Source organism: Athalia rosae, chromosome 5 (genome assembly GCF_917208135.1).
Source record: "Athalia rosae chromosome 5, iyAthRosa1.1, whole genome shotgun sequence".
NCBI lineage: Eukaryota > Metazoa > Arthropoda > Insecta > Hymenoptera > Athaliidae > Athalia > Athalia rosae.
Window position 1 is genome coordinate 7,029,442 of NC_064030.1, and position 15,899 is coordinate 7,045,340.

The 15,899-nt window shown below is 38.5% G+C and overlaps 2 long non-coding RNA genes across 2 annotated transcripts in view; both read right to left on the bottom strand.

The window, feature by feature from the left end:
* LOC125500998 overlaps positions 1 to 15,899 on the bottom strand; it is a 58,768-nt gene that overhangs the window by 4,252 nt on the left and 38,617 nt on the right. Inside the window, exons 21-23 of the long non-coding RNA XR_007278450.1 lie at positions 11,478 to 11,581; positions 9,889 to 10,114; positions 3,495 to 3,623 (exon numbers count right to left, since the gene is read on the bottom strand). This is a non-coding gene — a long non-coding RNA (uncharacterized LOC125500998). The remainder of the gene's footprint in view (positions 1 to 3,494; positions 3,624 to 9,888; positions 10,115 to 11,477; positions 11,582 to 15,899) is intronic.
* Positions 80 to 1,619, bottom strand: LOC110116990. The gene is made up of 3 exons (XR_007278463.1): positions 1,049 to 1,619; positions 865 to 951; positions 80 to 748 (listed from the first exon to the last, which is right to left on the bottom strand). It is a non-coding gene; the product is annotated as an uncharacterized LOC110116990 (long non-coding RNA).

Genomic DNA, 15,899 nt, shown 5'->3' on the forward strand with positions numbered 1-15,899 from the left:
AAAATCCACATCGTATAAAAATCAATAAACACTGCGAAATGCAGATAACAACAAAATTATCATATAAACTTGCCATGTGTATAACTCGTAAACAGGAGGCTATAATTATGTATGTGTATGTCGATTTGATAGCGTGATATTTCCGGACACGTTGTATGTTAATGTATTGTTGTTTGTTTCTCAGGAAAAATTTTGCGCTTTCATTCTGGTAGATTATAATCATTCGAGCGATCGCTGATAACATCATTAACTATGGGATTTGGAATTATACCGTATTTTTTTACCAACTAAAATTCATTAAAATTTCTCATTGGAAAATTCGTATTATTATTGCTTGGATTAAAGATCGTATATCTAAAACTGCGCAGTTTCTAGTATGTACATACCTAATACCCATATTACACCTATGCCAAATTCAACGTTGAGTAAATTTACATTTGATTTTCACTATCAGAACTGCGAAGATAAGAATTATATCGATTTCTCCATGCGTTGAAACACATTCTAAACTTTAATGCAAAGTTGCGGTATATGTACATGAAAAAACGAAATACATTTTTTTTTCAAATGAGAAAGAATTTTTCACTGCGTAGATAAATATGATCACGAACAAGCATAGGTCGCAGTTTTGCAGCCAAATATAATAATCGGAGTCCGATACGAGCGTGTTGTTCTTTTCTTTGGTTTATTTGCTTTTTTTCGTTTCTTCTCCCACGAGTCGATGAAATTTAAAAATTGAATTTAACAGCTGTACCGCACATGTGTGTACGAGAAAAAAAAATGGAAGACACGCCATAAGCTGACATTGTAAATGTTCGCAAACCTTATTAATACAAATATACATGTGATATATGTTAACTATACCTGTGCTTACACACATGCGACGTGTGGTTAAAAAATAATCTCAAGATATCTCCTATTTTTGTTTAGATTTCAGCTCGAGTATGTGAGCTATAGAACAGAAAAATTAATATCGATCGAATAATGCTTCTGAATTATCTCGATGTTTGCAAAAATTTCCAATTAACACAAAAGTAAGAGTTTTCACCTGTGCGTGTTTCGCAGTTTTATCTAATTCAAGATGAACGGTATCGTAACACGTGTAATCGCCTCAAGACGTGACCGATCGAAATGATTGTGCCAAAGATAAAACTTTAATGAAATATCACAGTTTTCACGCTCCATTTTGCACAACGGACAATAAGACTGACCATATAAAGTAATTCTGATTCTCGTACAGTCAAGTATGATGCATCGGTAACGAGGATATTTCGAGTTAGAAGACGTTCCTCCGTCACAATAAGAAGTCTGTACGCATAATATACGTACGGATGAGGAAATTGCAGAACAGGACAAAAAAAATACTACATTGGAAATCTGTATATGGCTAGTAAAACTGATTGCAAAATAAAAATGAGTATCGTACGAAATACAAGCGCATATACGTGTGTACCGTAATTTACAACTTATTTGAATTAACTTGAATATGCAATGATTACTCATCGTTGACACAAGTCATCGGTGTTTTAATCGCTCGCAAAACTCAGGCAAATATCATCAGAAAGAAAGACTTTTGAATCTTCACATCGAATAGAAACGCTAAAAATGACAAATGACACACTCACTAATAAGTTCACCCAAACGCTAGAATTTTTCTAGGCGTGTGACGTTCCCCGCAAGCCTTTTCTGTAAGTGAGACATACTATTCACATGTCTAGATAATGATCTATTTTTCTTGTCTATTCGAATATCTGTTCGATAAAACAATCGCGGTGTCTATAAAAAGTATAACGTGTACGAGTTTCCCTACAATTTTACCCAGAGATACAGATTTATTACATCTGTGATTAAATCGGGGGGGACACAACGGCAGATTTCTGCACATAGCATGTACGTGAATATATGAAGTACATCATAGAACACAATACCGCATGCATGGAAACTTACAAGATAATATATTTTCTCTGTACTATTCCAACAAAACATCGTATCGTAAACCAGAACGATGATTTTCTAGCTCTAGTAAACAAAACAACAGCAGCAGTCAACATATGTTACACGACACTTGGCTATGTCGATAAGAATACGGATGTTATATGGCTGTACATACATACATTATATGTACACGTGAACATCATACGTTTGATCTATAAATGCACGATGTTATAATGAGTACATTAGAGGATTGCGGAAATTTTCAAAATGTGATTCATCGATCACGTCGAGTTACACGCGATCCGTACTGAATTAAACCCGAAAAAAGGACGAGGATCTCTTGGCGAAATTCTGATTCGTCGAAATTTGGTAAAAAGTTTAGAAAAAAAAATGTAAAAACTGTACGAAATGGCTGGACACAAAATTAAATCGAGTAAAAAGCGATGTGACAAAAAACATGTATCGCGATTCGGGTGCAAAACTATGAGGTAGATATAAAAAGGAATGAAAAAGTTAACAGGAAAAAAGTCGATAAAATGTATGAAACACGTCGGTTTATAAGTATACTCGCAGTTAATTTAACGCAGCTGTAAAATGACACCTTACAACGAAACGGTGACGCATCGCAGACAACGTGGACGACGAATCTGAGAAAATCTAGCCAATAATTATAGCAAAAAACGAATGGGATTTACGTAACATATCTAGTAATCGCTGATGATTTCGTCGCAGCTGATGTCCAGGTGAAATACAATTTCGCGTCACGAGTGACGTCCGCGGTGTTCCGTGAAGCGACCTGTACAATTTTTGCGTTTTAAAAAAAAAAAGCATGAAGTTATCAGTTCGGTAACGAGGCAGAATTACATTAAAATTATTTCGGATCGAACGTACGGAATAATTTGGGATTCACAGTCAGATTTTGATCTCTACCGATCGATTCATCAAGCTCCATCGAAAGAGCGGTATACGAAAAGAGGAAGCTAATTTTGTAGTTCCCAAAAGCCGCAGTGTTAATAAAATCGAAGAATGAAAAAAATTCGTTGACATAATAAGGTTTGACGGGAAAACCCGCCTCGTCAAAATCAGCGGAATTTTGTTGGATCCGTAGATCGAACGTGGGCAGATCTATCTTAATTCGTAGTTCGTTTGAGGAGAAGACGTTGTATTTTGTGGATTAAATCCGTTACTCGGATCAACTACGTGACTTGAGAAAGTCCCGGTTAAGAATTTGTCACCGATCCAAAGCTTACTGCACGAATATATCTCATTGTACCTATACTGTTGTAAGAGAAAAACAAGATTCGCGAAAACGTGCCACGTGTGAGGGCAGATCCGCGGTTTGTTTTGACGCTGGAAAATTTCCGACTTTGTTATAGGTGCGTAGTATAACACGATTTGTTTATTGGTATAGATTCCGACCTTTTGGCCTACGACTGCGACTCCGATTTGCTATCACGTTTTAGCCCGTGGTTGTAAAATTTCCGGAAATATAATTTTCGGTGTTACGGGTAAAATTGAAAAAAGAAAATGCTGTCATGCCGTAAAATATACTCATTTACCGCGATAAAGTTGGCCGGTGGATTCGCTTAGAAATGCCAAGAATCGTGTGTCCTTCGGTATTAGAAGCCCAGTAGCAATTCTCGGATGCTATAGGTATAGGCGTGCTCCAGTGTTAGCGCGTCTGGTTTCTGAAAATCAATTAAGAGGAGTAAAATTGAACATCGGCCAAGTACCGATTTCCTTGAATAGCTTCTGATCGCATGGCCACAAATCGGTTGACGAAAACACAACCCTTTCAGACAATGCGAGATTTGAATTTGCAATTTTTCTTCCTTTTCGCAACACGTGCAAGCTCGCGCACACCTCTTTCTTTGATGTTTGCAACAATAATTTCAAAGAAAGGTTGTGCTCGGTGTCAAGATGTGAGAAAAGGAATTGTTTACACACCATTTGGATAATCTGTTTTTCGAGCGAACAAATATCACCAAAGGGATGTTCTATGTATGGAAGGTAGATGCATATATGTATGTACAAAGTGGCTATCAAAAGTGGGTGCAAAGTGGGGTGCACTGTACGGTGGCGCTTGTCTCTCCGATGTGGCAGACACGGCGACTCCGGGATTTTCCTCCCCACCAACAGTAGCGAATGCCTATAAATACAGCGAGTAAAAATCATTTGGATCAGTACGTTGCACGCAGCGATATCGTAGAGTTTCGCTCTTGCAATACAGTGAAAGCACTAGTACAATTCTAAAACGTGGTTGTTTCAAGTTGAATCTCAAGTTTTATCGCACAAACAACAAGTAATTTGATAACAGTATTGAAAAACACCTAAAAGCAATAAAGCTAGTAATAGTTTCGTTGATAATCAATTTCAACGATTCAAGTGAACAAAACATATATAAGCTCTGAATAAAAGCTCAGTGAGTTTTTCTTGAAAGTAAAAGAAAACTTCAAAAAAAAACCCCCTCAAACAAGATGCCTGCCGACGTAGCGATGCACACAAACTTCCTGCACTTCAGCCAGACAAGCATGGATGATTCGAACATCGACTCCTGCTGGAATACCGGAAACATGAGTGGCTACATGACCCTTCTTGGACCAAACGGACATCGTCAGAATGTCCAGGTCAAGGTTTATCGTACGAGCCTTGAACACTTCGCTGTTATCTACCCCCAGAAGAAAGTTTGCAGACCGCTCGGTGTTCTGAACCTGAGAACGACAACGATTGAGCGCCTTGGTGACGAGGGATTCAGAGTTCGCCAAAAGGGATTCGATACTCCGGTCGCACTGACCTTCCTGGTCGAGTGTAAGAAAGAGTTGGAGTATTGGATCTTGGCATTTACTGCACGAAGCAGCCCCCTGGTACACCAAAGCAGCCTGCCCATCGTAGAGGAGGAAGAGATATAAATTAGCGATTTTTTACTACGGGCCGAAAGCCACCGTATAAATACAGTTTCATGAAGTCGCGAAGACAAATCCAATTATTTTTCTTGCGATAACTCTTTGGCACTGTTGGTATTGTAATTGCAGAATTAAGATCCGTCATACGATGAACGTATCGCATTATGCCGACAGTTTCGAAGAATTTACGATGATTTCGATGTGATTGGTAATGGACACAAGAAGTGATTACCAAAAACACACACAAATAAAAAAAATAAAAATAAATAGAAACAGAGAAACAAATAGTAATAATGATTGTCAAAGTGTGAAGTGAAAAGAACTCGTTGAGTTTCTGATTCCGATAAGACCTCACACCCCCTACAATGGTGGAGTTTAATTGGCGATTCGCAAAATCGTGGCCATGTTACCATCAGCATCACTGCATCGATCTTCTCCAGCTGTGACCAACCAGAGATGAGATTCGTCTTCGCTCTCAACGGATGAACGAAGATGTACAACTGCAGTCTGTTCAACTCTACCTGTACGGGACACACAAAGGGACTGGATTTATTTTTTTTTTTTCATTTTTCTCTTCTTCTCATTCAAGACACCATTCACGTTACGTTTCACCTTTCTTTTCCGCAACAACAATAACAATAATGACGAGCTTCACCGTTAGGTCTAGCCTAGCAACACTGACAATGAGTAGCATCCGCGGACTGGGGAGGGGGGTAGAGATAATAAGGATCTTCCCAACATCTCGCGTAAAAGAAGAGATTCTTTACTCGAACTTAATCGTTTGAATTAATGTCGATATTTCATGTCCCACATGGCAAGATTAAACATTGTTAATTAATTGTTATAATACAAATTATCATTAAGATTATCTGTGATATTATGTCGACGTTAGGTTTAGCCGCCATTTAAAACCGATTAGAATAGGTAATATAATAATATCCCTTAATCGATATTTTGTACACGTGTTGTCGAGATACTGAATGAATTGCTGGATGTAAGATAAGATTAACACTCATTGGAACATTCGTAACGAATATAATCATTATTTGATAATTATTACGAATAACCAGTTCCACGTGTATTTATCGTAACCAGAAGTTTGTTCCGCGTGTGTGCATTTTCTTCGTCTAAATGTTCTCAGTTTTTATTAATTTTTGAAAAATGATTGACTGCGAATACGAGAGAGTATAATATTTCATACCGATATGCGTGTCTTAGCTGATCAGTAGAATTCACATTGGTTTTCCATCATTTTTTTCTTTGTCAATCATTTTTTTTAAACGTATAACGTACTTTCAATCCATGAACGAATATGATTGAACACCCTCCATGTTTTTCAATATTCATCCATTAATTGTAAAATAATCGATAGTTTATAGGAACTATATCTTATGTGAAAATAAAAATATACTTTAAAAATAATTACCAATGATTTTATTTGAAATGACTTCAACCCTTTCGACCGAACGCCTTGTTCCTCGAATTGCACGTAGTTCGAATTTCGCACATCGTGCAGTTTCGAGTCAGATAAAGACCGTCACCTTGAACGATTAGATTGTGAAAATCGCGGTGCATATTCGCTCGTGCGTTATTCTCCATGCACAGGAATAATAATTTAATATACACGCGAAAGTTTAGCCTCTAGGCAAAGTGCGTGTACGTCGCTTAACATGGCTGGATGCTGCAAACGAGCGTTATACCTCTGAGAAAACATCGTTATTTAAGCGTAAACATGATAATAAAATCACGTAAATCGTCAGCTGCTTTGGTGCTTAAAATGCAATATTTCATATTGTATAATAACGATATTCTCTTCTTTTCGTCACGTCTGAAACGACTGTTAGTTACTATGAATAGAGAGATTGACTGCGAGCTTTCTAATGCCCTCTAATTTTTCTAATAACGTAATGCTGAATGTAGTTCAAGATTATTATAACGTACGTACGTACGTCCCGTACAACAGGTCCTAGGAGGATCTTACGTTACGTCCGATTCCGAAGGTTCACCGTTAGCAATAATGGCTGCACGAGTCCGCAGAACCGTTCCAATCGCGATTCGTTCCATCAGAAGCGGATGACTTTTGATTCGATCGCATATGGGACGTGGAATAATGGTAATAAAAAAGAATTATGAAAGCTCCTGTCGAAAGGAACAAATTGATATTCGGAAAAGAATAGAGACAACGTTGGTAAAATAATCTCACTGTTGAGGAGACAGAAATAATCGCAATCATAGCGCGTAGGTAGCGAAATTTTTCGAGTTACCATGTCCCTGAATTTTGACGTTCCAGCGTTGTTCGAGGGACACACGACTTGTAACTCTTGAAATCGTTCACCCTGTATAATAAATCGAATCTAGGTTGCCGTCAGTAGCGGCCGTAACAAGCTTCGACAACCTTGGACGGACCCTACCTTAGAATTGACGTGCTTCTCAGACTCGGTCGTATTATACGGTATGAATATAAATCTACCTACTCGGCTTCGCTTTTTAAATCTCATTATTAGGCAGCGAATGTTGATTAGCCTAGTGCCTACTCGAATGTACTCGGTGTCTGCTCACAATGCGCTGCGGTAGCTGAGAAAACTGAAATCCAAACAATAAAAAAAAAAAAAAGAAAAGAAATAACAGCGTTCCAACCGAACGATTCCACGGGAAATTATCTCCGCACTGGTGAACGCGACAAGAGACTGAAGAATTTGAGCGTGGAAAAGCCCATCCGATGTCAGAGAGAAGAAAAATTCTCACGAGATAATCGAGCTGAATGAGCTTTTTTCAGAGATGGATTTAGTTCGCTTTATTTTACCCATAAGTCATGGTGGCTGGATTTCAATTATTTCGGAGCCGAGAACGGCGGAATAGTGAAAGTAAAAGATTTGGTAGAAGAATCTGAATCGATTTTCCTCGACAAAATCGGGAGGCTATTTTTCGGGAAAAGAAATGTGTAGCAATTTCGGTTGATCCGATTGAAAACCCGGTTACCTTCGTACCTATAATGAAACAGCAATCGTTTTCGAATCTCCCATCTCCGGAGGATGGAATTCAGCGTTTCTCGACTATACGAAAAATATGATCAACCTTGCACCGCCTTCGCTCTTTGTTGCAAAGGCCACGCTGATCAGGTTTTAAAAATTAACTTACGACCGTAACGGAGAATGAGATAATTGTTTTTGTTCGCCAGTTTTCAAGACTCGTCAATTATTCAGCTGTCGATTAAACACCCGCATCATCTGTCGCTGAAATGATTCTGAAAAATAAAATTATCCGGGCAGATTCTCTCTTCCCCCTTACATCCTATACCCAAACCGTCCCGTAAATAAATATCAATAAATTCGTGGGGCCCAGAAAATGTGGATGGAAAAAAAAAAAAGTGGCCCTTGCACGAATGCTGAGATATATTTTCTGTTCCTTAGAATTTGGCGCCTGCAGGGGTATTGAGGGCAGTAACGGTTTTTGCTGCGCATCTGCACCTAAAAATAAGGGACTAAAGACGTTCAGCCCTTACTCGTTGGGTAAACGACAAATCTATTGTACTTTTCACATACGTCTTGATTTTGTTGCTTACCCCCTCAGCCCGGCTCGGCTACCTGACATCCATCCGGACTTGAGGCTGCTCCGTTTGTAACGCGAGCAAGATTTCGAGTTTTCATATGGCAACGAACTGCGACGAACCGCCTCGCACTCAGACGACTTGGCAACTCAAAAATTTTAAAGGTAGTAGGTTCCATAGCCGGGTGTTATTCACCCTCGGTTCGGCGCTTTCGAGCAGCTGTTATGTATATTCCTCTCAGCTTTATTTTACAGGGTCTCTGAATAATCAAAGAATACGTTAGATTTTCCGATCGAACAAGAGTTCGGTATAACGAGAACAGTTTTCTCTTCAAAATAAAGCAAGTTCGACGCACGTCTCGAATCTCACTAGTGATTCGTTTAACATTTTTCAACAGCGTGTGAGCACAGAAGTTGAAAAACAAATAAACTTCATCGCAACGCCGTTGATCGGCTTGATTATCCGAAATATTCAACGTTAGAATGATTATCGAAAGCGAAAATTGGTTCTGGAATGTAGTGTGAACTAGTTACAGCCTATTGTTCTGTAAGCAATTGAAAGTCAACTGCACCAATAATCGTCGAGTTGTCTGGTATAGAATAAAAGGCGCCTATTCGTAATGCAGTTGTATCGTGTTGACCCCACGATACGGTGTTCACGCGCAACGTACGAACAGGTCGCTCAACCGTAGTGAGTCAGACGTTTGCGAGCAACACACGCACAATATGCGGGACCTTGCGCGCATTCTTTTCCTTTCCATAATAAGAATATTCACGTAGGTAAGCACCCCCGGCTTCGAGCAGCACCTTACCAACTTCCTAACAGTGCTGAAAAACGATCCTTTCGTTATGATAGAAAAAAAAAAAAAAAAAAAAAAAAACGAAAAGATTTATTTCATCAATCATTCAAGGAATGAAAAAGGAAATGCAAAACTAGATAAATAAGTTTTATAGTTTCATTATTATAGTCGACGGTATTTGAAAAAACTTGTTTTATCAAATGTCATCGGGAGACCGACCGCGTATAGTTATAAGTTTGGCGCGTTTATCAGTCGGGATTATCGTGATTGAAATTGTATCTGCAGGGGGCGATACACTTGTAGCGATTTACTCGAACTACTTGATTTCGTTTTTTCTTATCTATGAAAAAATGATCTCCGGAATTTGGCTTTGGAATTTTTTTTTTTTTAATTCTACCACGGTCGGTGAATTTTGATTGGTTTTTATTCAATCGGGTGTGCCGTCGGGTTTGGAGCGGGGGATCGATTTCTGCTTTGAAATTTTTGTCGGTTGGCATCAAGCCCGATCGGGAATATAACCAGAAGGTCAAGGAGAAGAAATCCAAGTCATAGCGCGCCAAGAGCCGAACACGAAAACACCAAATACAGTGCTTCTTCGATCGCTAGATTTTTCTGTAATCGCTAATTACGCAATTTTTTTACACGTGATTATGCATAAATAACGTCGAAAGAAGCGCAGGAATAATAAAAATGGTCGTACTCACGAATGGAAAATAAACTGGTATTCCGAATCACGCAAACTACAAGCGAATCGAATTCTTCCTTTCTGACCTAGTCGACGGTCCGATGTCTTTTCGTCCCATTTGGAATCGGTGGATATTCTTCATTCGTTTCTATAAATGATCGGTTGATTTTATAAATCCGTTGTATTTGACGGTCTAGTAAAAGTAGTCGTCCGTCCGGATATCAGCTGAACTAAATCCAACCTATCTGCAAGTCGTTCAAACGAGTTTTATTAAGTGGGTCGCTGTTCACCACAAAACTCCATATTGCACACGATGGACATTATAGATAATATTCACAATGTAAGCACTCGCGTTCGTAACAATGCGACTGCAGCGTTATTTGCATTTCCATCGCAGTACTGTATCAACATCGTTCACAATGATTTGTAAATAATAAAATATAGAAATTACGTTGGAGACTGACTGTTTTTTTTTTTTCTCCTCACAATGACTAGTTTTTAATTTATTCGAAGCCAAGTAATGATATACGGTAAAATCGTTGAAAAATACGCCTTGCATCTCATCTGAATCCATGATTATCTGTGTCAGTATAGATAGCCTCGGCTTCCTCGAACTCGTGATGTTTTTCTCAGAACACAGCGAACTATTTACATGAAATGTTTAATCATTGGGTAGATTCGCGAATGAATTTATAAGTGAAATTTCGAGAGAGTTTGGTAAAAGAAAAATCGGAAAATCACGTGGAAGTGGCTGTTCGCACGGGCTGTCCGTGTGAAATATAAGAAAAATTGGATACCCGAACGTTCATCGAAGATCTCTCGAATCCTAAATACATCATACCCACATCGAGTATCTATTTCATCGTTCCGTTAAAACGTTGATTTTTAATTCCGCTTCCAAAGAAGGTTAACGCCCCGCTACACGCATCTCACATATCGCGAGACATTCTGAAGTTAAAAAAGAAATGAAGAACAGTGATAAAAAAGCAGACAAAGAAGAGATGAGACGCGAGAGAAGCGATAAAATAGCCTCGTAAACTATCCCGCCAGATGTATGTAACGTGTACACAAATGTGCGGATGTATTGTAATAAAAAGGGCCGCACAAAGGCGTTATGCGTGTACACAGATTACACATATGTCGCTGAATTACATTTAGTTGTTTTCGAGAAATTTATGTAAAAAAGAAAAAAAAAAAGAAAAAAAAAGGCATTACAGAGACAAGACGTGGTGGGGATTCTCTCGGCAGTTTCAACACACCATAAAACCGACGTACAAAGTCGGATATCAAGTAGGCATAAATCCTACGGAATAATCCTATTTGCAACCAACTCGCGAATGAAAAGTAGATGTCAACGTACCGCCCGATCATCGTATACCGAGATCGTCGACCTTATTTCAGAGAAGTTCGCTGTTGTTCAACCAAATGATCGAGGAATATGATGAGCTTTTTTTCGAAAAAAAAATACATTTCCCAAAAGCTTTCGTTTGTAAAACTTGTTCTAAGGCCAAATCTTAGACGAGAGATATTCAAAGATCTTATCCAACCAGTTCAACGAAGCCGATCACCGATCGATTGTTTCAAAGCGTAAGTATGATTTACTCTTACTTATTGTATGGTAATCACGTTGACCTACTGGACCAATAATAAGCAACCGGAAATGGCGGTTGGTATACGTATGCTCTATCTCCTTTCGATCCTCTGTATTCAATCTGTAACACATAGAATGAGTTGATACAAATTGATGTATCAGTAAATCATTGTCTAGAATTGATTGGACTCATGGTATGTAATGTAATGAAGTTTTTTGATCGTATTGAAAGTAATTTGTCACGTGAATATCGATTGAAATTCTTTTATATTGATATTTTTTCCGAATACGACGTCTACCGCGCATCTCTGAAAGAGGTCTTTGTCGAATGTTCGTCCACCTAGCCTCCCCACCAATTAAGTTATTGATCCCTTTGTTAAAACCCGATTCTCATGCGCGATGGAATTAGGCACGGTCTTGCAGACAGCCGTAAAGATTTGCATGCAGTTGAGAGGTTCGCGTTGAAAATTTTCGCTCACAAGTATTATGTGTATACCCTGTAAAGTAGCGAGTTTTTTTTCCCTCTTTCTCTCTTCTTTTTTGTCCGTTCCTCATTTTCCACTTTACGCACTTGTGCTATTTTCCTTGCAGCGAATAATAATTTGTAACTTTAATTAGTACGTAGGAGATATGAGGACTTGAAAATAGCTTTCGAGGGATTTATTTAAAGTAGGTTAACGAAGATACCTGCAGCGTAGTTAATTTTGATTTTTATACTTGTTACAGAGAAAATTTGAATACCAAATGTAATCTAAAGTTCTAATTGACACTTGTGTACGACTTTATTACCTCGTCAAATTCAGCACTTTCGGAATAACTTTACGATTAGTTTTGTGAGAAACAAAGTATACAATAACATTGGTCGACATGACTTACATTTGATACGAGCTGAAGAACGACGATCGTCATTAGAACGTTTCGATGATTTTTACCTCGATCAATTAATTAAAATGTAATATCTGAAAATTTCCATTTGCCCGATGGGACGGATTTTCATTTCCTCAACACAAGCTATAAAGTTTTACTATAATTATAGCTGGCGAAACGGAGAAAAAGAAAAAAAAAAAAGAAAAGAAAACTGTTCCAAACATTAGCACTTTACTTGATGCATCCACAGCAGCCGGTATGAAGAGTCTATTTGTTTCTTCGTACTTTATGTAATCCTAATCCGGTCGTTACGAGCCAGATGTATGTATTTAATTAGAAATTAAATGCGACACTAATCGTAGTCAAAATAAAGGTTCCCCTGCAATGATTTCAATGTTATAAACTTCAACGTCGCAATTGATTTTTCCAAGAAATCTTTGCCCGAAGTGAATCCTAATCTCTGCAGTAACCTTCGAGTAACCTTCCGAAATAGCTGCAGGCCCATTTTTATGTCTGATTGAAAAAAAAAAAAGGAAAAGAAGAATCGGCATTCAGGGAAATGATGTGTAGAGCGTGAATGAAGTATGATTGGGTAAAACAAGATGCATATTTTGTCACACCGATGAGATTACGTGGATGAGATAAAAATTTTCTGATTGCTGTCCCGTGATTGGGCTTTGAAAGATTGTGAATGAAATGTGCCTCTGATTCTCTATCTCGAGAAAATATATATTTTCAAAAACAGGATATGACGTGAACACGCTCGAGCTATACTTTATCATACTAGATTTTAGATTTGGATACAACCTACATTTACAGACTTTATCTCAGATCCGAAGTTCCAATTCATGTTTTTCATATAATATACATCTGAGCGATATCTATTTACAATGCGTTCATTCACCAACGAACTTTTCTCCATTTTATCTCATTCGTTTTGTCCATCCGGAGTTTAAAACCGGTTTGCAATTATTAGTTTTTCAGCGCTAAAAGGAACAAATAAAAAATTGACCAAAATCAACGCTGGGTCAGAAGTTCGTTGATAATTGGTAGTTGCACCGCCTAAGGTGAATAACTCCGCGGTTGATTCTCTATACACGGTACAAAAAAGAAAATCACGATGACTTCATAGTTTATAAATTAAGAATCATATTCATTACCGCGGTCTGGAGTTGTTTGATTCGTCAGCGATATTCAATTGTAGTCTGGAGTTTGAAACATTTTGAGAATTTTTGAACTGGAACTTTGAACTAATGGGGCACGTAAACACTCAAATCTACGATTGCGGTAACGATATGACGTCAGTATAAGGTATATTGCATACGTCAAGTGTCGTAACCTCAGAACGTATGTATCCAAGCGGTAATCTATGACGTCTTGTGGCCTCCATTCACACGAGTTTTTCATACGTTAATTTGATTCGCGCGAAATGAAAAAAATAAGATAAGAATAAACAAAAAAAAACAACATTGGAAAAGACGGCGAAAAGAAAGGAAATAACAATGGGATGAAAGTGGAGTCGCGTGTTTCGAAAAGCGATAAATTCTGTTCGAGGTCAACTTGAATATCGAGCATGAATTCGGGCAAGGCGCGGAGTTGCAGAGCAGTTTCATTTCACTGGAAGGAGAAAAAAGTTTTCGCGACAAAGAGACGAGAGAAACTTATGGAGGATTCGTCCGAGTGGAATTTGGATATGATCTCTTGGGAACGATTGGATCATATTTTCCAAATTGAAAAACTGATTCGCGATCCATTTACGAACAGCGAACGGAGGCAAAAGTCAGAATAATTCGCCAACCATCTCTTGATCTCTCGTTATAACGCCACATAATAGATGAATCATTCCTCCGATACATACATGCATAAGAAACACGTGAATTGATTCGTGAAAAGTCCAACCCGTACCGAGTTATCAGTCACGCTGATAAACCACCCACTTGTGAGAGATCGATTCGCAAATTAACGATCAGTATAGATTCTCAACGGATTATTGCTTCGCTGGGTTTAATGGCTGCAATAGCACAATCCCTATAATTCATCTCCATCGATCAATCAACTACGGTAAAATCCCAACGTGCCAACGGTTAATCAATACTCATGTGGATTTGTAGAAAGAACTCCATTATTTGCGAATCACAGCTAAGACGAAATGCCTTCATTGTTCTCTTTCCTTTTATGGTTTTTTTTTTTCTCGTACCATCTGAGGAAGATTTTTCGCCGAGGTATCATCGAGCTACCGTTTTCAGGTGCTGTCTGTACGAACAGATTTCAACGAGCGTTAAGCCGCCTGAAACGGATTAAGTGTAAATCGACCGCTGCGATGAGGAGGTTCAGCTGATACTTCAGACCGACTGCCTACACTCGTTAAAAATCGTTCTATTCGATAACCCGAGAGGATGAGCACAAGCAGCTAATTACCAATAGGGTAGTAACTCAGAGATCTTCGGCGTGTATTCGGAAAGCGAATCGAACAATCAAGATTTCTGCTAAAAAAGAAAAAAAAGTTGTCAGTAAATTAAACGGATCATCCTCAATAACGAGAGCGAACGCGTGTTTCCATGTATAGATTTTTTGCGGTGAAAGAATAAACGGCGGAAAAAAATACTTCTACCAAATAACGTACGGAAATATGAATAATTTAATAGCAGCGAGAATAATTTATTCCCAGTAATCAACCGCAAATATCCGGGGTTTTTTTCGGTGATTCCCTACCGCCGATCGATTCTTGACTCAACTCAGGCTGTGCAGGCTTGAAGGAATAGGCGCGTCGAAAAAATCGTGGACTCGAATAAACGTGATGAAAATCTTTCGGGGAGTTGAAACCACCCCGTACCTGCATGCAATATGCGGAACAAGCGTCGATCTTTCCTTTCAATTTTTACACGGTGCAATATCCGGTTTTCAGTTACAGAAATCTCCGATTACGTGAATAGAGCTGAACGAACGCCAGTCCGAAGGTAAGGCAGGATGAGATATTTCATCAAATCGCCCTCATCCATCTTTCCTCCTATATCTCACTTTCTCTCACAGCCAATTATATAGGAGAAAATAAATCCGCGAAGATATGTATAGCAGATTATATTTTTATCTGAATGAAAGCGAAAACTGCGCACCTGAACGATGTCTCTCAGTTTATATTTAGATTATAAACGTAGCTGTATACATCGTGTATAAAAATATATGTATATGCCGAGCGTTATTATTTAAACTTAACTGGAGAACGTGACACGCGCGTGTCACGCGAGATACATAGTTCTTTCCTCGCGGCGTGCTCAGCAGGCTCTTTGTATCGCTAACCGTGTAAACATATTGATGTAAAAATGAATATTTTCAATGAAAATTGGTGGCCATAAGCAAAACAAGGTTATAGGCCAAACTTTTTTACCTCACCGTGTATAATAAATTTATCGATATCACGATCATCGTAATCATTCACCCGAGACCTTTATACCGTCCGTATCATCCGCACGGTCCGATAATAATCTCCATCAATGCTATCGAGCGAATCATTCCCGACGAACAACAACATCGATGATATTTCGAGCTATTCTTACCCACGATACGATCTCCAA